At 39.9% G+C, this 24,991-nt stretch overlaps 1 protein-coding gene across 5 annotated transcripts in view; it reads left to right on the forward strand.

The window, feature by feature from the left end:
- Window positions 1–24,991, forward strand: part of FGD4 (FYVE, RhoGEF and PH domain containing 4) — a 202,084-nt gene that overhangs the window by 72,432 nt on the left and 104,661 nt on the right. Inside the window, exon 1 of one of the 5 annotated variants that reach the window (XM_044228928.1) lies at window positions 15,499–15,517. The exons of the other annotated variants lie outside the window; for them this stretch is intronic. The gene's annotated coding sequence lies outside the window, so the exon portion shown is untranslated. Of the gene's footprint in view, window positions 1–15,498; window positions 15,518–24,991 lie in introns of those variants that run through there. 5 annotated transcript variants of the gene reach the window in all.

The raw sequence follows: 24,991 nt of genomic DNA on the forward strand, positions 1-24,991 counted from the left end.
ATAAATCATGTTGGGTGTAAGTGTGGGCTGTGTTGGTCCCAGACATGATCCTTTAACCTAAAACCATAAATCTTGCTGTCATGAATTAAACCAAAAGTAATGTGGCTCCTCTTCCTACCAATGGCAGTTTGGGGTGGGCTGGAAAGGGCAGATTGTGGGAGGGCAGCGTGTGTGTGTTTCCTGGCTTTACAGTTCTGTTGAACACTATGTTGCCCATTTAAGAAAAAAACCTTTTATTTATTTTGGTGGGGGGGGGGGAGGGACAGAGGGAGAGAGAGAGTCAGCATGGAGCCCTATGTGGGGCTCAGTGGACTTGAGATCATGAATGGAGCAGAAATCAGAGGCTTAGCCTACTAAGCCACCCAGGTGCACCTATGTTGCCCTTTTTTTTTTTTTTTAAGATTTTATTTATTTATTTGACAGAGATCACAAGTATGCAGAGAGGCAGACAGAGAGAGTTGGGGGGAAGCAGGATCCCTGTTGAGCAGAGAACCTGATGCGGGGCTCAATCCCAGGACCCTGAGATTGTGACCTGAGCCGAAGGCAGAGGCTTAACCCACTGAGCCACCCAGGTGCCCCTATGTTGCCCATTTTTAAAGAAAGAATCAAATTATAGCACTCCAGTTGCTGCTTAAAATTCATGAGTTTCATCTTGTATGAGATATTATTCAGCTAACAGTTAAAAATCCTCCAAAGTGAACAGCATTTAGGAGACTATTAGAAACCTTATTAGAAAGTCAGATAGCAACTCTGCACAAGAAATTAGCTTAACCTACAGAAGAAAATGGTACATCAGCTGAAAATAAGTCTCCTTTGAATTGGGAGGCAACTCTTCTTGGGTGGAAAGTTTTGTTTATTTGAAGAAACTTGAAATGACTATACTGGTATTTATTGGACTGTAACAGAAATTATGTCCCTTAGCTGTACCAACTACTACAACATGTTAAATAGCTTAATTATATATCAAAGTCACTTTTTAAAAATATTTTATTTATTTAAGAAAGATAGCACACAAGGAGGGGTTGGGGAGGGAGAGAGAATCTCTGGCAGACTCTGCACTGAGCACAGAGCCTAATGGGGCGGGGCGGGGGTGGAGGAACCTCGATGCCACGACCCTGGGATCATGACCTGAGCAGAAATCAAGAGTCGGAAACTTCACCAACTGAGCCACCCAGGTGCCTCACAAAGTCACCTTTTTAACCCCATCTACCCTGACATAATTAAGAATAAATTATTTATTTATTTATTTAAGAAGTTTGCTTTTTTAAAAAAATGATTTCGTAAAATTTCTTAAAAAAAAAAAGATTTTATTTATTTATTTGACAGGGATACAGTGAGAGAGGGAACACAAGCAGGGGGAGTGGGAGAAGCAGGCCTCCAGCTGAGCAGAGAGCCTGATGTAGGGCTCGATCCCAGGACCCTGGGATCATGACCTGAGCCGAAGGCTGACACTTAATGAATGAGTCACCCAGGTGCCCCTAAATGATTTCATAAAATTTCTTAAAGAGCACAATATTTAGGGCGCCTGGGTGGCTCAGTGGGTTAAGCCGCTGCCTTCGGCTCAGGTCATGATCTCAGGGTCCTGGGATCGAGTCCCGCATCGGGCTCTCTGCTCACCAGGGAGCCTGCTTCCCTCTCTCTCTCTCTGCCTGTCTCTCCATCTACTTGTGATTTCTCTCTGTCAAATAAATAAATAAAATCTTTAAAAAAAATAAAGAGCACAATATTTAGAAAAATTCCAATACTGATGTGTATTATATGAATGTTTTAAAGGAAAGGCATCAAAATATTGGTCATGATTATATCTACATGATTGCTTTATAGGTGATTTTTATTTTATTTCTGTAATTTCTTAATCTGTAAAAATACATTGCTTTTTAGTCATTAAGGATATTTTTGTTTAGTAATATTTTCAAGAGTTAACTAAAAGTAGAATTTTTTTTCACGGTGAGCATAGCAGTTAAAATTTGTTGTACTTTGGGGGTGGGGGAGGCTGGCTGGTTCAGTCAGTAGAGCATGTGACACTTTTCTTCTTTAAGATTTTAATTTATTTGAGAGAGAGAGAGAGAGAGCATGAAGAAGGAGGGGTAGAGGGAGAAGCAGACTCCCCGCTGAGCTGGAAGCCTGTCACAGGACCTGGTTTCAGGACCCTAGGATGGTGACCTGAGCTGAAGGTAGAGTCTTAATAGACTGAGCCACCCTGGTACTCAGAGCAGGTGCCTTTTGATCTCAAGGTCCTGAGTTCAAGCCTCATGTTGGGTGTGGAGCCTACTTAAAAAAAAAGAAAAAGAAAAAAAAGAAGCCATACTTTTTATTGAAATACACTTAGAAACATGTTAACATAGTGCATATCTGAAATGCTATAATTTTTCATACAGGTAAAGCAGGATATGTAATACACAGTTTTTGTAAAAATAAAACATTTTTGTTATATACATCTGTATGATATATGAATGTGTAGAAAAGAGTTCAGAATAAGTACCACAAGACAGTAATTAGGGGTTATCCGGAGATAGTAAGGTAGTGAGAGTAAGCTGCTTAATTGCCTTTTGCTTATTTCTTTAAAAAAATTTTTTTTCTGGGGTTGGTGCCTGGATTCTCAGTCAGTTAAACATCAGCCTTTGGCCTTAAACAGAGGCAGCCTTGCTCTCCAGGGACAAGGCAGTGAAGGTGGAGATGTATGAAGAGAATGTAACTGGAGGCTTATGAACTGACCAGCTATTTTCGACTCCCAGATTGGCTGACTCTGCGGTTTCTTGTTTGTTTGTTTTTTTAAAGATTATTTATTTATTTATTTGACAGACAGAGATCACAAGTAGGCAGAGAGGTGGGAGGGCGGTGGGGAAGGCAGGGGGAGGCAGGCTCCCTGCTGAGCAGACAGCTCGATGTGGGGCTCGATCCCACGACCCTGGGATCATGACCTGAGCTGAAGCCAGAGGCTTAACCCACTGAGCCACCCAGTCGCCCCGACTCTGCTGTTTTTGAGAGGAAAACCCTATAGTGTGATCACACTGGAATAGGATTAGGATTTAGATGACTGCCAGGTTTGTGTCGTGAGGTAAAGTCCGGGTCATAGCCAGGGAACATGGAGATCTGGTGTCAAAGTCACCAGTCACTGTCCAGCCACCCCGTAGGAGACCAAAGAAATAGGAAAGTGCCAAAAGAAAGTTTTAAAAATTTCCCTTGATTTACAGTTTGGCTAAGGCAGACATCTCTTTTTCACTTTTCCCACTGAAAGCATCTAGGATATTAGTGACCTCTATAGGATCCCTTATTATCTCCTGGGCTGCTAGCCATCTTTCTTTTGAGCCCCCTCATTTGTCCTGGACGAAATGTGATACCTGATGAGTCGAGATCATTAGTTCTAGACACAGGCTTACTGCCTGCTTGTTTAAGACCAGCAAACATACCTGCTCAACTTGCTTCAGAAATTTGTCGCCTATTTCCACTCCCATTCACTCAGATGTGTCAGGGACCTGGCTTCATGGCCACTTCCCACATAGGTTACAGTGGTGTAGCCCATCTTTACACGGTCTTCTTTCAGGCCCTACCCTTTTTTATTCTTTTCATTTGTTCTTGCAGCAAAGATTTAATGAGCATCTTCTTTGGGCCAGACCTTGAAGATTCCTTAGTAAACAAAACAAAGGTTCCTTATTTATGGAGTTTACCATCTAGGGTAGGAACCCGAAAATGAGTGGAAAAAGAACAAACATTTAATGTTGGGCAGTGATTAGTGCTATTAAGCAACAAAGAGACGAAGGTGTTGGGGTCGGTAGAAAGTCACAAGAGATAGGGTTGTGAAGTGACGTGGCATCTAAGCGCAGACTTGTATGGAGTGTGTTACGGAAGCAAGAGGAAGATTTGGGGAAATGTTCTAGGCAGAGGGAACTGCAAGCACAGAGGATCTGAAACAAGAATGAGGTTTGGCATCAGAATGTGGTTGGGAAGTATTTAAATTCCTGTACAGTTGTTGGGTGGACTATTATGAGGGCTGCTAAGGCCTTTACTCTGACTCACCTCCTGCTCTATGCTCAGTAAGATATCATTTACCTTGGTTTTTTTTTTTTTTTTTTTACATAAAGGGATGAAAAGCTTCTCATCTGTTAATGGGGTCCATGTTTGAACTGATAACTACATATTTTGCCCATGAATTGCTGTATAATATCTAAGCACATTTGCTTGGGATGTGTTTTATGAATTCATTCAGTGAACATTTACTGACCTTCTCTGATTAATTGGTTGTGACCAAAGAGGGGGAAGGTAGAGAAGGAGTTGCTGATAAAAGAAAGGAAAGGAGTTGCAGGAGAGCGTCCTGGAGAACCAGGAGAGGTGGTAGTGAGGTGGCGCAGGAGGAAGGAGTGTCAGAGAAGCACAGGGTCAGCACAGCCAGACGGATGCAGGAACTACCGTGTAGGGTACGGGAACGGAACAGTGCGACCTGCGGGTTGGGCAGCTGGAATGTCCCTGCTGATCTTGATGGGAGCAGGGTCGGTGCGTGTGGGTCAGACAGAGGTGAGCTGAGGAAGTGGAAGCAGTTGACTGTAGAGGTCTCACCTTTTGAGAAGTGCAAATGAGAAAGAAAGGAACAAGATTGGACAGCTTCACAAGAAAATGAATGAAGCTCAGAGGGGTTTTGTTTTTTATTTTAGAAGAAACTTTTAAGTGTGTGTGTGTGTGTTTCATGACAAGAAATGCTATACTTGGCTCACAGAGTAAACAGTTGTTTGTGTATGTGTCCACCACTCTACTTTCAAACATGTTTAAAACATCTTAGACCTGCATAGTTTTCCAGGTATTCAAAGAGAGTTCACCTGTGTGATCTTGAACTTCTTGAGAGGACGGTACCAAGTATTGTGCCTAGGTTTCTTAGATGCAAGTCTCAAAGCTCAGAAGTCACCCCACTAATATTTTAGGGACAAGAAGTTTAATCCTGGGGTGCCTGGCTGGCTCAGTGGGCTAAAGCCTCTGCCTTCGGCTCAAGTCATGATCTCAGCCTCCGCAGGGAGTCTGCTTCCTCCTCTCTCTCTGCCTGCTTGTGATCTCTGTCTGTCAAATAAATAAATTAAAAAAAAAAAAAAAAAGAAGAAGAAGTTTAATCCTTCCATCCCATCCTGCCCAGAATTCGGCAGTCTGTATTCACAGCATTAACTAACCATGATTTGCCCCCGGTATTCAGCCAGTTATCCTCTGGTTACCTCGGAAAAGAACCCAGGGCATTTAGAAATAATTTACAGGGCAGATGAAGAAACTTTTCAGAATATGCTGTTAGGTCCCATGTGCCACATACACCCTTCTCCCCCACATGTGCAGCTTCGTACGTATACCCCCTCACACACACACTCCTGCCACACATACCACACACGCACACACACACCTTCAAATGTTCACAGTTGAGTTTACCTCAGTCTTAGTCTTAAAGGATTCTTGCTCACAAAGCCTGGCTACTCTTTTCAATACTTTCCTCTCTGGGGTTTGGGCTTATGATAGAAAGATAAAGTTAGGTGGAGAGAATTGATTTTATAAGACCAGATAGGCCATAAATAAATCTCCAGGATTCAACAATAAAGGTTCGGTTGATTATTTTTGCAGGATTTGCTTTCCTTCCTAACAAAGGAAATCCTGGACAACTTAAGCTCAATAGTTTTGGATAAATTTGATCAAAAGTAATAGTGGTTTGCACGTGTTATCTTTCAGGATATTTATTTTTTGAGCTATAAGTGTTATTATTGAGCCTTGAGTTTTATAAGCACAAAACCTGGGTTGTCATTTTTCACTCTGGCCTTATCTCAGCCTCTTAAAATAAAAGAATGTTCATAATGTTGATCATTTTGATAATTTTATGGAATGACATTTGTGTGATGTATCTTTGCCACTTCCCTAGCACTATAAATCTATCACTGCTTTACCTTTTTTTTTTTTTTAAGATTTTATTTATTTATTTGACAGACAGAGATCACAATTAACCAGAGAGGCAGGCAGAGAGAGGAAGGGAAATAGGCTCCCTGCTGAGCAGAGAGCACTATGCGATGAGATATGGCGCTTGATCCCAAGACTCTGGGATCATGACCTGAGCCGAAGACAGAGGCTTTAACCCACTGAGCCACCCAGGTGCCCCCTCACTGCTTTATCTTGTTAGCACCATACCAGCTCTCACCCCTGCACCAGAGGTAAAACTGTTTCTTAAACATGCTGAGGACTCCTTTGGAAAAAGGAGCCTGTGTCTCCTTTTTCTTACCTATAGAGTTTAGGTTGGCACTTTGCAAACTGTGGAAACCTAATGTCTTGTTTACATAACATTCTTTGTTCTTACCCCGTTTTCCACTTATTGCACCCTCTCATAAACATTTAACTTAAATGTATTTACTAATGTAATTAATATAATTAGTACATTAGCAAAAGTGTATATTATACATATGTACTCCCTGTAAAGAGTCTTCAACTTTCATATATTTCTGGAATTTTCTTACACAAGAATTTGAAACATCTAGATTCCAACTTAAATGAATCACTTCTTTTAAAAAAAAATGTGGGTACGAATGGAGAATGGGGAGAGCAACAGACTAGGACCCAATGCGTGAGTTTTAGAGTCAAAGTGAAGGATTTGGAAGGAGAGGGAATATTACCCTATGGAAGACAGCAGTAGATAATCTAATGATGTGAAAAATTGGATCCTGTTATTCACATTGGACTATGACATTGTTCATCTGATTGTAAATAAAAATATCCCTGTGGGGTTCTTGGCTGGCTCAATTCTTGATCTCAGGGTCATCAGTTCAAGAGACACATGGGGTATGGAGCCTACTTAAGAAAAAAAACCCTGAAGCATTGGTAGACCTGAGTCTACCTGATAGTTGGACTTGCATGAAAAATTACTAGTACATGAGACCCCTGATATAGATTTATCCTCCTTATAATTGTTTTCTTTACAATATGGTAGCAAGTCCTAGAAAGGAAAGTACTTCTTTCAAATGCTAACCACAAGAGAGGAATGAAGGGCAATTAAAAAAAAAAATTGCTTCCATCAAATCAGACCAGATTTGTTACTGTATCATCTTAACCCCTTGCAAACTAGGCAGAAAATTTCCACTTATTTCATTTGTTTTCATTTATTTTCTTTTGTTCATAATATGCTCTTTACCCTGTAAATACATTTTTTAAAAAAATTATTTAAATTCAATTAGTTAACATAATGTATTATTAGTTTCAGAGGTAGAAGTCGGTGATTCATCAGTCTTATATAACACCCAGTGCTCATTATATCACATGCCCTTCTTAACGTCCATCACCCAGTTGCCCCATTTTCCCCATCCCCCCCCCCCCACAGCTACCCTCAGTTTGTTTCCTATGATTAAGAGTCTCTTATGGTTTGTCTCCCTCTCTGGCTTTGTTTTGTTTAATTTTCTCCTCTCTTTCTCTATGCTCCTCTGTTTTGTTTCTTAAATTCCCACTTAGGAGTGAGATCATATGATAATTGTCTTTCTTAGATTGACTTATTTCTCTTAGCATAACACCCTCTAGTTCCATCCATGTCATTGCAAATGGCAGGATTTGGAGGTTTTTTGATAGCTGCGTAATATTCCTGAGTTTGTGTGTGTGTGTATACCACATCTTCTTTACCCATTCATCTGTTGATGGACATCTGGGCTCTTTCCGTAGTATGGCTATTTTGGACATTACTGCTATAAACATTCAGGTGCAATGCCCCTTCGGATCACATCTGTACCTTTAGGGTAAATACCCAGTAGTGATTGTTGGGTCATAGGGTAGCTCTATTTTCAACTTTTTGAGGAACCTCCATACTGTTTTCCACAGTGGCTGCCCCAGCTTGCATTCCCACCAACAGTGTAGGAGAGTTCCCCTTTCTCTGCATTCTCACCAACATCTGTCATTTCCTGACTTGTTAATTTTAGCCATTCTGACTGGTGTGAGGTGGTACCTCCTTGTGGTTTTGATTTGTATTTCCCTGATGCCGTGGATGTTGAGCACTTTTTTATGGGTCTGTTGGCCATTTGGATGTCTTCTTTGGAGAAATGTTTGTTCCTGTCTTCTGCCCATTTCTTCGTTGGATTTTTCATTCCCCGGGTGTTGAGTTTGATAAGTTCTTTATAGATTTTGGGTACTAGCCCTTTATCTGATATGTCATTTGCAAATATCATCTCCTATTCTGTCAGCTGTCTTTTGGTTTTGTTGACTGTTTCCTTTGCTGTGCAAAAGCTTTTGCCATTGTTTCCTTTGCCTACATTTTTGTTCTAAACCATTGTTTTAAAAACTAATTGCAAAAAAAAGTCAAATTAAAAAAATAGAATGTTCATTAAGAATACAAAATTCTTGGTAACACGGTATAAATATCTGAGAAAATGTCACCTCTTTATGAATGTTGTATTTTGTGTTTCAGTGTCTGTACCTGGTTAGTGCTGTTGTTTAATTTGGTGCTGCTTAGGCAGAGATGATAAATTTGATTTCTAATCAGGATAGGTCATTTGAATCTGTTTCATTGTCATACTCCAACCCTGACAATATCCAGTCACTTAATCATACAAATCTTTTGTCCAGAGGAGTTTCATTAAGAGTAGAAAGTGCTGAAAGCGTGGCCCTGGTGACAGGGTCACTCAGAGTGTGCCCTACGTGGGATCCACTTACCGCCTTACCTGGTACTTCAGTAACACCTCACATTCAAAACTTTATCATGGCACACATGAATTTTAGTCTGGGTTTCCTTCTGGAAAATACTTGTTCTGGCTGCTCTAGCCCTTTCTCCTTTTCCTCCGAAACTAGTAAGAATGAGGAAGAACCCTCTTCCTCCAACATTCATTCTTACTGTTTCAGAAGAGAAGGAATGTTGGAGATGATCTAACCTAGCTCCCTTGTTTTGTGATGGAAGCGCACAGGATAGAGAGGACAAAATGGCATGCCTATGTCATGAGTGGCTAAGCAGGCAGTCCAGGCTTCTGGATTTCTAATCAGGGAGTCTTTCTGTCATGGGGCACTGCAAAATCTAAGAGCTTAAAAACATCATTGCCAAAATATGTCCCTATGCTTATGTGCTTGGAGGGCATAGCTCCCTAGCTCATTGGAGTGTGCTGCCTGCTGGACATTTTAACATTTCTAGACAAGCACCATGACATCTATCAAACACTGTGGGAACCATTAGCTCTAGGTGTTTCTGCTTTAGTATTAGATTGAACTGTATTTCTTTAGGAGACATCCAAGTTTTGCAGCGCTGGGGTGTTGGCAGGTTATTGTGATAACAAGCAAATACCTGTTAAAAATCCATGTGAAGCAGGAAAGAGGATGGCAAGGTCTACTATTAGATCCTGTGGTGTGAGAGGTTTTGCAGGACCCAAACCCAACAGGCACCCACATGCCATTAGTAAGTAGACATAGTGATTTAAGAGTGGAGTAAGAGTATTTTTCAGGGTATCTGGGTGGCTTAGTCAGTTGAGTATCCGACTCTTGGTTTCACTCTGTCAGAGTCTCAGTCATGGTGTTGGGGTTTTGGAATCAACCCCAAGTCGGGGTCCATGTTCAATATAGAGTCTGCTTGTCCCTCTCCCTCCCTCTCTGCTTCTCTCCTCACTGGCACATGTGTGCATGCTCTTTCTCTCTCTCTCAAATAAGTAAAATCTTAGAAAAATTTATTTTTTCTGAATGTTGTATATTGCATTTTCAAATGATGCTAAGTTGCTGGGTCAGAAATAGTTATTAAGTTGTTTATACCTAATCACTAAGTAAATGAGCCTGTTAGGGATGTCTGTTGGCCTGGAGTGCCTTGAGAGGCTAAGGGCTCCATAATTTGAAAGAGGTTGGGGATCTCTGACTTAAGAGTATCTTCCCGGATAAAACTTCATGCTAAGAAAGAGATAAAGGTTGACTAAGGGGGAATGAAACCAGGTACATTCAATAGTGAAGGGAGATAGAACTATGCTCACAAGGTTATTTCCTCCCTTAGCTGGCATAGTCGCTACTCTAACAGATTCTGGGCAGTGATGTTGCCCGCCCAGCATCTGAAGAAGATAAATTATTGGGCCTCTTTGCTTCCAACACTTTTTCACTTTGAGAACCTTTCTGAGGATTGTTGGCTCTGCCCCCTGCCCTACAGCTTACATTTGGAGGTCCTGTTACTAGATTCTGGGCAATGTGGCTTGAGGTGCTGTTGTTGTAGACGATGTCAGAGTGCCCAGAGTTGACTATGGTTCTGAAGAGGACACTGTTGTTGACATGCCTTTCTTGAATCTGCCACTGTTTTTTCTTTCTCATGAATTCCCATAGAATCAATTCTCAAGAAATTGTGAGTCAAGTTATTTTTAGATTTTTTTTGTTGTGACTTGCTACTTAGTAGATCCACCCAAGAACATAGATAGTGAAGAGGATGTGTAGTAGGAATAAATATTATTTTTAGAAAGTAATCATTCCTGATATTAGAAATTTTGGAAAATAGAAGAAAGGACAATATCACCAATATTTCTTCCTCACAACTGCTCTTATAATTTTGAGATAGGTAAGCCTAGGCTTTTGTTCCTAAGAATCTTTTCCTTTTTATGTAGTTGTTCATAGCGAGTGTTCAGTTATGTATTTATTTTTCCCCTTTTACTTCCAGGAGGGAGTGTAGCAATAATGACTTAGGCCAAGCTTTGGCCACAAATGAGGTTCAAATTTTAGCCTTGAGACATAGGGCATCGAGCTGAATTTCTGAGTCTGTTTCCACACTTAAAAAACAAGGATAATAAGATCTACTTTAAAGTCCCTGTGAAGTTTGAATAAAATATTTGTAAAGTGCTTATTACAATGCCTGGCACATACTAAGGACTCATTGTATATTGTTATTAATATGCCATCATCATTCTCCTCGTTTTTGTGACTTTATTTTTAATAACCACATGATATTCCATCAAACACGCATTCTTGTGTAATCATTCACTTATTATTAGATTGTTAGGTTGTCTCTGAAGGTGCACTGGAATAAAAAATTCTGCAGCAAGCTGTTACTCATTGCAGATTTAATAAGTGCTCGTGATATACAAGGACCTTTGCTTGGCACTGGGAGCACACAGTCCATGGTGGAAGTCCCTGGCCTTGAGGGGCTCACAGTCTGGTGGGGTTTGGGGGGATGTGTACAGATAACTGGCCTGTGGGAAACACCATCGCTGTCCCAGTTACTGAGAAAGTGCTGAGGAGAGGACAAAATGTCAGACTGCTTGGAGAGCTTGGGGAAGGCAGGAGAAGGTTGTAGGAAAGGAGTTGAGTGAGTTAATGGGATGGGGCCCCATTATCAAGGGCTTTTTAAGCCGTCACACAGAATGGGACTTGTATTAGTGCAATGGGAGTGGCAGTTTTGAGAAGAGAATTGGCATTATCTGTTTAGGTTTGTAGCCTGTAAGAGGTGAGATGGAAGCAGAGTTTAATTAGGAAGTTATTAAGGAGACCAGGTGGTAAGAAGTGGCCAGATTGGAAGAAATAGCTCATGACATGAACTGTCAGGTTGGATGAGAATGTGTCAGCGAAGGCTGGGAGGTGGGCTCTTGGGTGTTAGACTGAAGGATTGCAGGAGTGGAGTTGCCATTTCCAAAAACAAGGAAGGATACAGGAGGAGCAGGTTTGGGGAGACAATCAGAAGTTGAGTTTGGGGGACTTAGGTTTGAGATATTTATTAAACATCCAGGCAGAATAGGTAATTAGATGTAGGAATTCAATGAGAAAGAGGTTTTTCCTGGAGATATAATATGGGAGGTATCAGTATGTTGTATTTATAGCATGTTTTAAAAACTTGGTATAGTTATTTTACCTATTATTACTTATCTCATATAGAATTTTCTTTGGTATTTTCATCTTTTTGAAATCCACATAAACTTTAGAGCCACTTTGTTAAATTTATTTTCTAAAGTATGTTGGAAATTTTACTACTACACTCTACGGTAATTTGGGAAAACTTGGCATCTTTCAAATAGATATTTCTATTCAACAGAATACTAGGTGTCTTCATTTCATTTTCCTTTACCCCTTCTGGTAAGAATTCATTCTTTTTCCCCCAGGTAGTTCACACAAATTTCTTGCTACTATTCTGATGAATTGTATACTTTGCCTTGCCCTTGTTATTAATTCCCCTTTCGTTGGTATTCTGATAGTTTTTGCTCTTCTAAAGGAATTGTATTGATTTATTGGATAGTTCACTGAGCTTCTGGTACTATAAATAATAGCCTACTTGATTTCTGTTTTTTTTTTTTTTAAGATAGAATCATCATCTGCAAATAATTTAGTCTCTTTCCTTTCGATATTTGTCTCATTTATGTTCTTGCCAGGAAAAGAACTCCTAAATTTAAGATAGGAAGTAACTGTGAAGGCAATTAATACCTACTTCTAGTCATAACGTACAAGTTTTGTTTTCTTTTTACTTAAGCTTATCCTAATTATTTCTTTGCTGTTTTAAAAATTTATTTCTGATGGATTTTTGGAGTATTTGGAGTTTATCTGTTTTAGATTTGTGCGTTACTTCTGATAGTTGGTTTTGGTGTGAAGTTGTACTTGGTTTTCAGCCATTTTGCTCCTTCAAGGACTTACCCTCTGATTTCTTGAGCTCCATGGGTTGAGGGGAAAGCTGTTTCCCTGCTGACCCAGCATTTAACTTTCATGATTGCAGAAACAAATTAAACCTGTGGGAAGCACCTAACAAAGAGATTTCAATCCCATAATTGGGTGAGGCTCTAATGAAAAGTTTAAATTTAATAGCCTTCCCCTCAACCCCCAAAATCCACAAACACGGTAAAAATAAATATATACAACTTATTTTTTAAATGATTAGGTGCACATTTATAAAACAATTGGTTTTGAAAACTTATTTTCAAACTAAGGTAGTTCAGCAAATTTAAAAGTTATATTGTTTAAAATAAATCTAAATACAAAACCAGTTCCACTTCTCATGTGGATTGCAAATCAGAAAACGATTTGCTGATGCAGCTTAGATTTCTAGACTGCTTTATCTTGAATTTTCAAGTTAACTTTCAAGTGTTATTTTCTGTTACTCAAGTTAAGCTGCTTGTGACCTTTCTCCCTGAATGAGCAGTGGACATTATCTGAAACGTTAGGACTTTGAACCACCAAGGGTAGATTCGCTGAAAAGCTTTTAATTGGCCTGCATTGCCTTGTTTAAATAGCCAAACACCTGCTAGGCAAGCCCTTGCGCATGTGAGTGGCTATATGTTGCTTCCTTTAGGATTTGCAAGGCTGGAGCACAAAGACAGTGATTGTTACCCAATAAGCTGTAGTCACACACTTCTACCAATCGCCTTAGGAGGGCTGGTTACCATGGAATCCACCATCTGTTCACTCCCCGCTGGAATGTGATTATCCTTGCTGGGCTGGGAACTGGGAAGCGTGTGCTGTGTGAAATTATCTGCAATGGACTGGGTTAATGGGAAGCTAGATTTGGCTCGCTGGAAGAATAAATGAAGGGAGTTTTACTTAAACCATTTGTGACTTCTAATCAAGAGGAAAACATCCAGCTTTTATAAGGTAAGTAACCCCAGTTCTGTGTATCCAGTTTGTACTACATTTGGTGTGGGGCACTATCTCCATGTGGTCCCAGGAACCGGAGCTAGAAGCTCTTCTGGAACACATCTCCAGCATTATACACTTCTCTTGTATTGAATCTGAGCAGCTTAATAATGCCTGTACAATTTTATGTTGATGGAAAAAATGAAAGAATTGTGTTTTAATCATTTTAAATGCTTTGTGCCTGTGAAATTGTGTTATGACCTCTGAAAGGGGCAAAGAGGCAGTCATTTTTAATGGTGTCTGAGAGTGAGTTATACCCATATTCTTTTTGAAATACGCCCATGGCCACAGCATGTTCCTATGCCTGTTCGTTCAATAAGAAAATGTCTCAGGTCAGGGACATTTGTAGGTTATGGTTTAAGGATTATTCTAGCCCACATGGCTGACCTACCACTACTAGCTCATGTTTTGAAATGGATGTTGATGCAGTTTTATTTTGCAATGCTTTTGCACAAGTTTCGAGGGCCCTGAGCATGTGGAAACAATGTGACCGTGCTTTACCGGCAGGCATGCAGGCACAGTGATAAGGGCAGGGGCAGCGCTAGGGAGCTCGGTTTCTTTTTCAAGGGCTTCCTTTGTTTTTCTGGTTCAACAGCCCCTTAAAATGTGTGGTGCATATTGTAAGCAGTCGAAGGAGATTTTGGTGCTAACAAATGGATGACTGACATTTTTCTGTGTGGCTAAGAGGTTGGTAGCTCAAACAAGGGACTTCTATGTCCTTTGTAAAGCAGCATTGTATCCCCTTCCCCAAAACAGCGTCCTAAAATATAAAAGTGAAAAACAAGAAGAGTGCTGTCTATACTCCAGATACTCCTTTTGTGTTTTTCTGTCATTTAAACCATAGTACCAAGGGCTCTCTGAGTCTTGCTAGGTCTGCCATTTTTATTTGCTATAGGAAGGGTTGCAAAGAAAAGCTTTTACTTATGCAGCTGGAGTCCTTCTAATTGTGCTGTTTGGCTGTCACCTTAGACATTGATGTCAGTGGGTCATTGGCTGCCTGGAGAGCTAGAAAAGGTCATTGCTAATAGGCCCTACCTTGTTTGATTTTTTTTTTTTTAAATGATAGTTATAAAATTAGATAACCTTGTATTGGTCAAGGACTCATGGTCTTACTTCAAGAACAGGATTTGGGGCCTGACTGCTAGTTGTGGGTTCTTGGTATTAACTGTAGTTTACTTTAAAATCCTAACCTTCTTTTGCACTTACTGATCTATATACCTTATTATTATTTGAACTGTTTTTACTATGAAGAATTAAATTAGGTATATACCTGCTCTAAAAAGCATCTTTTTCAATAATAATGTCTCTCTGCTTGAAATTTTCCTTAGCATCTGTAAGAAATTTTAGGCTAATCTTGTATTACTGGGGTGAAATTTTCACCCATAAAAACACAAGCATTGTAAGTTTAAGGAGGAAATGAAATATTCAAAAAACATCCATATTTAGGATGTTCATGTTGCTTTAGTTACCCATTATCTTAAAAACCTGAAAAAGGCTCTGAGTAAATGAGCGTGTGTGAGCATCCGTGGGCCTGGGGTGTGGTTGAGCACAACTGCTTGAGCAGTTGAGGGAGGCTGGATCAATCTGTGTATTTCTCAAGTTCTCTAGTGTTTGTGAACTTCTTTACCATTTTTATCATTACCGAATTAAAGTTAAAAGTTTGTGTTTGCTTTCAGTGGGTATCCATGTCAGAATTCATCCCGGCGTTTTACGGATATTGGCAGGCACTTAGTCATTTATCTTCACTTGTAAGCATATTTATTAATATCACCCTTGACTGAGTTTTCCGAGTAAGAAATAGTGAAGCCACAAGCATATTTAAATGTGTTGAAAACCTCTTCTGTCAACCACGGACGTGAAACCTAAGGCTGCTCTTTCAGAAATTAATGAATAGGACTGGACACTTCTGGAGCATTTGAGATCCCTACCAGCATACCCGAGGGACGGGAGTGCACGTTCATAGAACTATGTGAGTTCGTTTGAGGGGATATGACTTTGGGACCTGGTGGTTCTTACTGCAGGCGGTGAGGTGTTTGTCTCCATTCACGAACACTGTTGGGAGTGAGACCCAGCATCATGTCCACAGTCTTGTAACGAGTTCAGACTGTACTCTGTTCTTGGGTCTCCTGCCAGGTGTAGCTTTCTGATTCTCACTGTCCTTACCTGTAGGTACTAGATTTTTGTGGTTTCTGAGCCTTCTTCCAACTTTTCAAACTGATGGCATGCTACTTTTCAGTCCTTCAGTACAACTTAGGATTTTACCAAAAGGCAGTTTTATAATGTTTGTTAACCCTGGTTCAGAGTTATTTCTTATGAAACTATTATGTAGATGATGTATTTTGGAAACTCTGAATAAATAGCTTGTACTGATTCAAACCCGGAACAGTCTGAGTAGACAGCAAATCAACCCACCACTACTACAGGGCAAGCAAGTGCTTCTGCTGTTTCCTTTGACACATTATACTGGAATGCTGCCTGACTTGACTTACATTTGAACAGGTAGACTGCAGAGGTAATAAATAGCACTTAAATGCTTACATTTTTCTTCCTGCATTTTATTGCCACATTCTTTGTAACTTCTAAACTGAGTCTGTCTCTTTGCTTTGGGAGTACAGTTTTCAAATCCCATTTTTTGAAGCTAATGCTTTTGGGCAGCCGTGGTCCATTTGGCCCTTGAGCTGTCTGAGATGATGGAACACTAGGGATTTGATGTGGAGAAGAAACTGCGGATGCTGTCATTGCTGATGCTGTGTTCACATGTCCTTGGTATTGATGCTGTTTGCATGTTACATGACATTTAAAAACAGGTTTATGGAAAAGTGCTCTCTTTTACGCTCTCCAACAATTCCATATTGCTGTGGTTTCAAGAAATGCTTAGAGTGAATGGATTTTATACACAAGTAAAATTTTGTGTTTGTGTTAGATATAGACCTATGGGATGGAAAGCCTCTATCTAATGTGTGTGTGTGAAAGATGCAAGCTCACCCAAAATCTATGGCGCAAACATTGAATTTGACAGGATGCTCCTCTGTATGAGTGTGCTGTATTTTTGATTATCAGAGGCTGTTTCTTCTGAGATGCTTCCTCCTCTGTGTTTGTAACTCCTGCTCTGCTTCTGTAGAAGGCAAACTTTGTAACAATTGGCAATGAATGGGTCTGTGGAAGCTGCATGTTTTGGAATGGTTTTGTGTAGCACGCACATCCTACTCTGGTTCAGTTGCCAACACTTTAGGTTTAGAGGAGGCTTGATGGAGTTGGGTTGAGGGTGTCTAGCAATACCTTATTCTTAGAAAAGTTCCATATTTTACAAATAACCCCCACACTGAGGCTAATTGTTCTTTTGTAACAAATGTGTTGAGTTACTGACTTCCCTTGTAAGGAGCTGTTTTCTTTCCTTCCCTCCTTTGCTTCCTTCTTCTTTGTGTAAATCCTGTGTTCTTTTTACTTTTTCACCAGTTTTCTGGTCCTGAATCCAGATTAATAAGATCATGAGGCAAGGTATGTTTTCCATAAGGCAAACAGATGGAATTTATTGGATTTTTTTTTAGATTCCTGCTATATATTGCTATTTATTTTCACATAATTTCATGTAATTTTCACATATTGTTACCTATTTTGGGGATCTGTCAGGATCATCTTGTTTCACAGCTCTCATTTTACAGAAAAGAATCAGAGACCTATAAAGATTAAGAAACATATCCAAGGTCACAAAATTGGAGTTGCAGAAATAGCTAATATTGAGTATTGCATGTTGAATGCAAAGATACAGGGTAAAGTCAACTGACTTCCTACACTGAAGCCTTATGTAAAGAGCAGAACATTGGGTTGTCACCATAAAGTCCCACAGGTGCAATTTTCAGTATGTCCAGAGGAAGAACAGCTTTGAAAGCTGGTTCCTCAATAACCAAAGTCATGAGAAAGAGTTTTTAAAACGCTTAGGCATTTTATTTATTTTTTAAGATTTTATTTATTTGAGAGAGAGACGGGGTGAGAAAGAGAGCATGAGCAGGATGAGGGGTAAAGGGAGAGGCAGATTCCCTGCCCAGCAGGGAGCCTAATGCAGGGCTCATTCTGGGACTCTGAGATCATGACCTGAGCTGAAGGCAGATGCTTAACCCACTCAGTCACCCAGGCACCCAAAGTTTAAGCATTTTTTAAAAAGATTTATTATTTTAGAGAGGCGGGAGGGGCAGAGGGAGAGAATCACCAGCAGACTCCTCACTGAACATGGAGCCTGAGGCAGAGCTTTATCTCACTACCCCGAGATCATGACCTGAGCCAAAACCAGGAGGTGGACGCTTAACCGGCTGAACCACCCAGGCAGCCCAAAAGTTTAGGCAATTAAATGAGAACTAAAACTTTCAAGCCAACTCGATGTTTGTGTTTTTTAGTTTGCATGTTTTCTTCCTTGTGTCCATATCTGTGGCAGAAGTAAAGTGATGATCAGAGTGTTGCTTGGTGATTACGGAGTGCATAGCAGGTGGGGGTGGAGCCTTGGGGGAGGATACCCTGATGGACAAGTACAGTTCCACTTGAGGGCACACTTGTCATCTGGCTAGTGGCTAGTTTATTTCTGATGTGGGCTAATGCATCCTCTTTGAACATTGCTGGAGACATACAGCCTGTGGTTACTGATCTGGCACCCCTTTTCTCAGCTTCCCACCATGCCAACCACCTGCTTCCCCTTGCCCAGGACCACTCTGTGCTACCTACTGAGACTTTCTTTCTTTGGTATGTTACAGTCATCAGTGTTAACCTTGCATTCACTCATTAAACATTTATTGAACATTTACTCTCTACTGGGCAGTATTGTAAGTGTGGAGGGTGGGGCTCAGAACACAAAGGAAAAGGACTTAATGAGAAGTATATAGTAGAAGGGGAAGACAGTACACAAATAAATGAAGACTGTTAATTTCAAATAGTAGTGACAAAAAATCGTGATGTATTGAGGAATTTTAGGGCAGCAAATTTCAGATTGGTTAACTGGGAAGTGCTTATGTGGGAGGTCTCATAAAGCTGAGACACAAATGATAAGAAGCCAGCATGAACTAGTGGAGTGGTTGGGGAGGCTGCTATCGCCACTTCATTCAGGAGAAAATTAAGGAGCGCCTATGGGGATCATACTGTGTTCAGTTAGTGCTTCAAAAGCATATTGCGTGTTGGCTTTACTTCAGGACTTACTACTGAATATATGCTCTCTTCCCAAGTCAGAGTTTAGTGGGCTAGCATGGGAAAGGCATTCAGTACAGTGGTTTAGAGCACAGGCAGCCTGACTCAGACTGCCCACCTGGAAGTCTAGGCTTGTTATTCTAGGCAAGTTACTTAACCCCTCTCATCCTGCATTCCCATTGTTAGAATTTATGGGGTTATCATGGACACTTTAGCTGCTAAAGATGATGGTGATAGTTCTGATGTTCTCTAGGGGCATGGGTGAATAATCCCATGAATATTGAAATATTTGCTCCTGTTTGGCAGTGAAAGACTGGACGTACGTTTAGCCTTCTCTCTATAGGGTAAGTTTTTCTTTGATCTCTCCCATCAGTTTCACCCCTCACATCCATTCACTCATCTCACATATTCATTTATTCAACAAACACTTTTGTTTTAAAAACTACGTTGAGGTATGAGTGATGTACAAAAAGCCATACATACTTGACATCTACAACTTGATGAGGTTTGGAGAGAAGTATACACTTGTAAAATCCTTTCCACCATCTATGCCTCCAAAAGGACGGTTTTTGCATGTTCATCTGCCCTTGCTAGCTTCTGGATGAAGGACTTAATGAGACGTGGTCTGTGCTCACAGGTGCTCAGTTAACTATCTGCTCATCAGGCAGTTGCATTCACTGTGGCTGGTGACTGAGGACATGCAGGGCACCGAGGAGCAGGTGATTGACGATACAGGTAAAGTGGGCTGGGAATTCTAGTCTGAGGCAACAAGAGCAGAGAGGCATGAGCTGGTCTGGCAAGTGCAAGTAGCTGAGTGCAGAACTTGAACTAAGGCAGGCTTGGGGTTTGTGAGTGCAGAACTTGGCTCGCGTAGACGTTTTTACTATCCTGTAAAGAATGAGGAACATGAAATATTCTGAGACTAGATCTCCAGTTTTGTAGTCTAGAAAGATAACTGGCAGCATAAATGATGGAAACCCTGGAAGGAATAATATCAGAGGCAGCGTAAAAATCTTCTTTTGCATCTTTATCGTCTTCTTCATCCACAGGAGGTAGAGTTTCTCTTCTCTTATCATCACCACAATACAGTCATCCTGTCTTACTCCTGATATTTAGATTCCAACATCAGCACATAAAGTAAAACCTGTCTAGAGCCCCCACCCCCAAAAAAAGTCCTTGAGAATTTTCTTAGGAAGGCATTGCTTTGGAGATCAATTCTTTAATGGAATTTGGCCTGGTGTTTTGTTTTGTTCCTAGGTTTGGAAGAGAGATCGCTACTGCTTTGCTTTGGGCATGAGATGAAATACTGACTTTGCTTGCATTTCAGGGCTATTCTGCATGAATATGAAGGAGCACCAGGTTCATGATTTCTAGTTCACGCCGATGACAAGGCGCAGGAGCTTTGGTTGCCTCAACAACTTAAACCATGGCTGCCATGTTTGTGCTGCTCACGTATAGCCGTTTTCTATGTCTGCAAAGGACATTAGTTCAGCAAGTTTCAATGCACCTACAGCACAATTGCTGCTGTTGCATTAGTACTAACTTGGAGTGTTTTCTGTGTCAAGCAATGCAAAGTGTATTCATCATCTCATTTAATGTTTAACAAACATGTGAGATGAGTGGGACTTATCCTCGTTTGAAAAAATTAATCTTGTTATGAGATGTATATTGTTCTCAAGTATACCAATAGTTAAGTGATAAACTGGGATTAAAACCTCTGTTCACTCTGGCTTCAATCCTATATTCATAGCTTCTATGCTGAATTTTCTTTAATTAGAAAACCATTGCTTTAAAACAGGCAGAAACAAAACAAAACAAAAAATAAAAAACCTTCTCCCAAACCTAGGAAACTTAAAGACTGCGGTAGCTGAAGGGGTAGAGAAATCATAAGATTCCAAAGAAATGAAGAGAGAATTGAGATTTACTGTCTTTAAGAAGACCATAGGTAGGTAGTAATTGTCAAAGAACATGAACAGTTATTTCAAAAAGGAAGAAACACAAATGACTCATACATGAGAAGAAAGCTTTGTATAGCTGGCAATCAAAGAAATACACAAAATAAATATTCTTTTATTACACTGGCACAGATTTCCTGAATGGTTATATTTTGGGTTGGCACCCTTACTTACTTCAGGTGACAGTGTAAATTGATAGAATTTTTTGGAAAACAATTTGATAGTATGTATTACCTTAATACAAAAACATTTTTGAAGGGGCGCCTGGGTGGCTCAGTGGGTTAAAGCCTCTGCCTTCAGCTCAGGTAATGATCCCAGGGTCCTGGGATCAAGCCCCACATCAGGCTCTCTGCTCAGCAGGGAGGATGCTTCCTCCTCTCTCTCTCTCTCTCTCTGCTTGCCTCTCTGCCTACTTGTGATTTCTGACTGTCAAATAAATAAAACCTTTTAAAAAATTTTTTTGAAAAAAAAATTTTTTTTTGCAGGAGATAGAATACCCTGTAACTTAAAAGAGGGATGTATAGAAATAATTTTTAAAAACTATCTTCTGGAGCCAACGGACAGTACACCCATTCAGGCCTCACAGGAGCCTGGAGCCAAGGCATATTACGGATATGGCTTAGTTACATTCTCTCTCTCCCTCAGACCAGCCTCTTCTGTATCTCTGTGTGGATGGCAGAAAACAGGGTCACTCTAAATCTCAGTCACACCACTTCCTAGTCCCAGTGCCCAGCAGAAACAAAAGTCCCCCCCCAAAAAAAGAAACAAAAGTCCCAAATACCGATCCTTGGAGAGAAACTCTGATGGCGAAGCATTGATCGGCACTTACCCATGATCCCATCAAATGTGGCTACAGAACACAGAGGTCATTTGTCTTATCTACCTACTCAGAATGTCCTGTGAAGCAGAAACTCGTTGAAAGGAAATAGTTAGGGTAGGCAAATACGAGAACACATCTGGTACATGTATCATGAGCTCTAAAAATGTTTATGTCCTTTGATCCCACAGTCCCAATTTTAGAAATCTACCAGTAGTAAGTTATCTAGTGATCCAGTAAATGATTCCTCACATCAGGTGCTCCAGTGGAATGGAGAGAAGTGGGAAACTATGGATATGTTCCATAATAGGGAAATAGCTACATGAATTATGACTTAGTCATGAGATTATATGTTACATAAATATTAAAAACAGGTTTTCAAAAAATATAGAATGTGCTTACAATGAAATGTAGTATGCATGCACTGTACTGTTACATTTTATATAATACACACAAAAAAATATTAGAGGGAATTAATGCCAAACACCAGTTACTACTAGATTTTCTTTTGTTTGTTTGTTTTTTTAAAGATTTTATTTATTTTACAGAGAGAGAGAGATGACAAGTAGTCAGAGAGGCAGGCAGAGAGAGAGAAGGAAGCAGGCTCCCCACTGAGCAGAGAGCCCGATGCGGGGCTCAATCCCAGGACCCTGAGATCCTGACCTGAGCCGAAGGCAGAGGCTTAACCCACTGAGCCACCCAGGCGCCCCTACTACTAGATTTTCAAATCCCTTTTGTCATTTACAACTTGTTTGTAGATATTATTTTTTTATTTTATTTTTTTAAAGATTTTGTTTTTAAGTAATCACTACACTCAATGTGGGGCTCAAACTCCCAACCCCAAGATCAAGAGTTGCATGCTATATCAACTGAGCCAGCCACTCCCCTTGTCTGTAAATTTTAAATGATTAACAATGACCTTACCATAATCTTAATATTAAAAAATAAACAAATATAAAATGACTCAAACTATAATCTGGTAAGGAAGATAAATCTGTCCTAAGTAAAATAACAGTAACTGATACAACCTCATAATGTATTTTTGTGTTATGGATTGTGTAAGAAAAGCTTAAAGATGGGTTTCCTAATAATTAGACTCTTTATAAATAGAATGGTGTATTCAAGAGCTACTTTCCTATCACTCATGGTATTCAAATAGAAATGAGACAAGCCCTTACAAGAACTGTGGAGAAGATTCATCTGTCATGTATGAAGAGTTAGATGGCATCTAAAGTCCTTTTCAACCCTAATGTTTTATTAGAGAAACAGGTTTACTGTGGTGATTGTTTAAAAAAAAATAAAGTTTGATGTTAGGAGACGATACACAAGGCAAGTAGCTTTTGTGAAAGAGATGTGAGGTTCTTATAGGGGAGATGTCACAATCTGTAGGATTAAGCAGGAAGCAATGAATTTGAGTCATATCTTGAAGGGTGTGATCGTCAGGGATTGGATTATGTGATAAAAGTCATTTTAAGGTCTGCTAATGGTTGATGCTGAGGCAGATTTGGGATTTGGCCATTTATGGATAAGGATAGTAACCAAATTGGTTTGCCAAATTGGAGAAGATTTTCCTTGTTCATTTTCTACTGAGATAAGTGAAATGGTACAAAACTTAAACTGCACAAGAGCAAAGTCAAGCCAGTCTGCTTGTTTGTGGCCTTGACAATATTCTGAGAAGAAAACTTCAGGATTATAGGGCATGATTTTTGGTGGGTTTGTTAAATTGTGGCAGAAATATACTAATAGCTATGCTATAAGTTCAACCTGCTTTTTTAACTCTCAGACATTAAAGTTTTTTGAAACTACACACAACTACACAGGAACCAAGGACCTTTAATTGTGTGTGTGTCTATGTGTGTGTGTTTGGGGTGGGGGAGTCATCTTTATGCCAAAGTAAAGTAATACTGAGCGCATGTTCTTTCTGTTCATTAGAAAACAGTGTAGGTCCTTAAAGAGTAAGCTGATCCCAGGGCTGACACTTGATGTAGCATTTTCTGTAAAGCTGATTTTCCCAATTGGAATAGGCATAAAATTATTTGCTGTAAAATGATCAATAATCTAGCTCTTCCTTGATTTATTTTTCTGCTTTCTGATTATTGCATACATTGAGTCTCTTCTGTGATGATTAACAACTTCTAGGCCAAATCTCTCTCTTTTTAAAAGATTTTATTTATTTACTTAATAGAGAGAGTTCACAAGCAGGCAGAGAGGCATGCAGAGAGAGAGGAGGAAGCAGGTTCCCCGTTGAGCAGAGATAGGCCAATTCTTATGAGTACATCTTCAACTCATGGTCATGACCACTTGGAAAGCTCTAAGGTGTAGAGTGTTTATGATTTTGAGCTCATGTAGCTTCAGCCTTCAGCTACCTGATAGAATTATAGCATTTGGCACTCCTTTTCCAAATTAGCACCCAATCCCTCGTTAGAGTTTGTCACGGCCTTTTTGTCGTAGAATATTGTCAAAGGAGTCTCTGTTCTCAGAAGAAGCAGCTCTGTACCTGGTATACTAGTCACTGGCTAATTCAGTAGTTTGACTACCTCAAATGCACAATTGCTTTGAAAAAGGCTGTTTTAATATCTATATTTATGTAAAATGTCTAAAATCTATCCAAGCATGGAATTAATTTGTTACATATATTTTAGTAGTAAAATATTGAAGCAGTGTGAATGTTGAGGCAAGAAATGGTTCTATGTTGTACGTTTTTGTTTTTAAACAACAAAGAAATTTTAGTGTTTACCGCACTCCTAAGACACTGCTGAACTACCAGTCTTCCAGTTAACCTTTCTTTCCAGTTGCATTCCTCTCCTCTGAGTCCCCGAAGCACTCTGTGGTTCTATCTGTTATCAACATATTTTGCAATTGGCTGTTACCTTGTCTCTCTACCCAACTGGATTGATTTCCTGAGGCCAGGAACTATTTTATTCATCTTCAGTCCCCAGCTTTTGGCTCTGCACAGAACCCATGCTTACACTTAGATCGCTGAACTGAACTAAAACAAATGAAAAAAATGTAAAGCAATTTACCCAAATTACCTGCAACAGTTGTGTGTTGCCATTTCAAAGATTGGAAGATAAGGCTCAGTTGATATAGCATGCAACTCTTGATCTTGGGGTTGGGAGTTTGAGCTCCACAGTGGGTGTAGTGATTACTTAAAAACAAAATCTTTTAAAAAAAGAAACAAAAAAATAAAATCTACAAACAAGTTGTAAATGACAAAATCCCCATAGGATTAGAAGAGTAACTGCCTCACCCAGCTCCTGTATTTCTTCTTCCGGAAAGAGCCCTTCCCCAGAAACGAGAACTAAGCAAATCCTCCTCAAATCTCTGATGGTTCTGGATCCATTATTGTCTCTTCGTGATTACATTGGGTGCTGGTGGGGGCCATGGATTTCGTTAATCAAATTTATGCGTATCATTGGCTAAAGCCCAGAAAACGGAAAGTGCTAGATAAAGCATCTGATGAAGGAATGAGAAGAATGAGTCATACCCAGAAATCTTCAAA

The sequence above is a fragment of the Neovison vison genome, chromosome 12, assembly GCF_020171115.1.
Source record: "Neovison vison isolate M4711 chromosome 12, ASM_NN_V1, whole genome shotgun sequence".
Classification (NCBI taxonomy): domain Eukaryota; kingdom Metazoa; phylum Chordata; class Mammalia; order Carnivora; family Mustelidae; genus Neogale; species Neogale vison.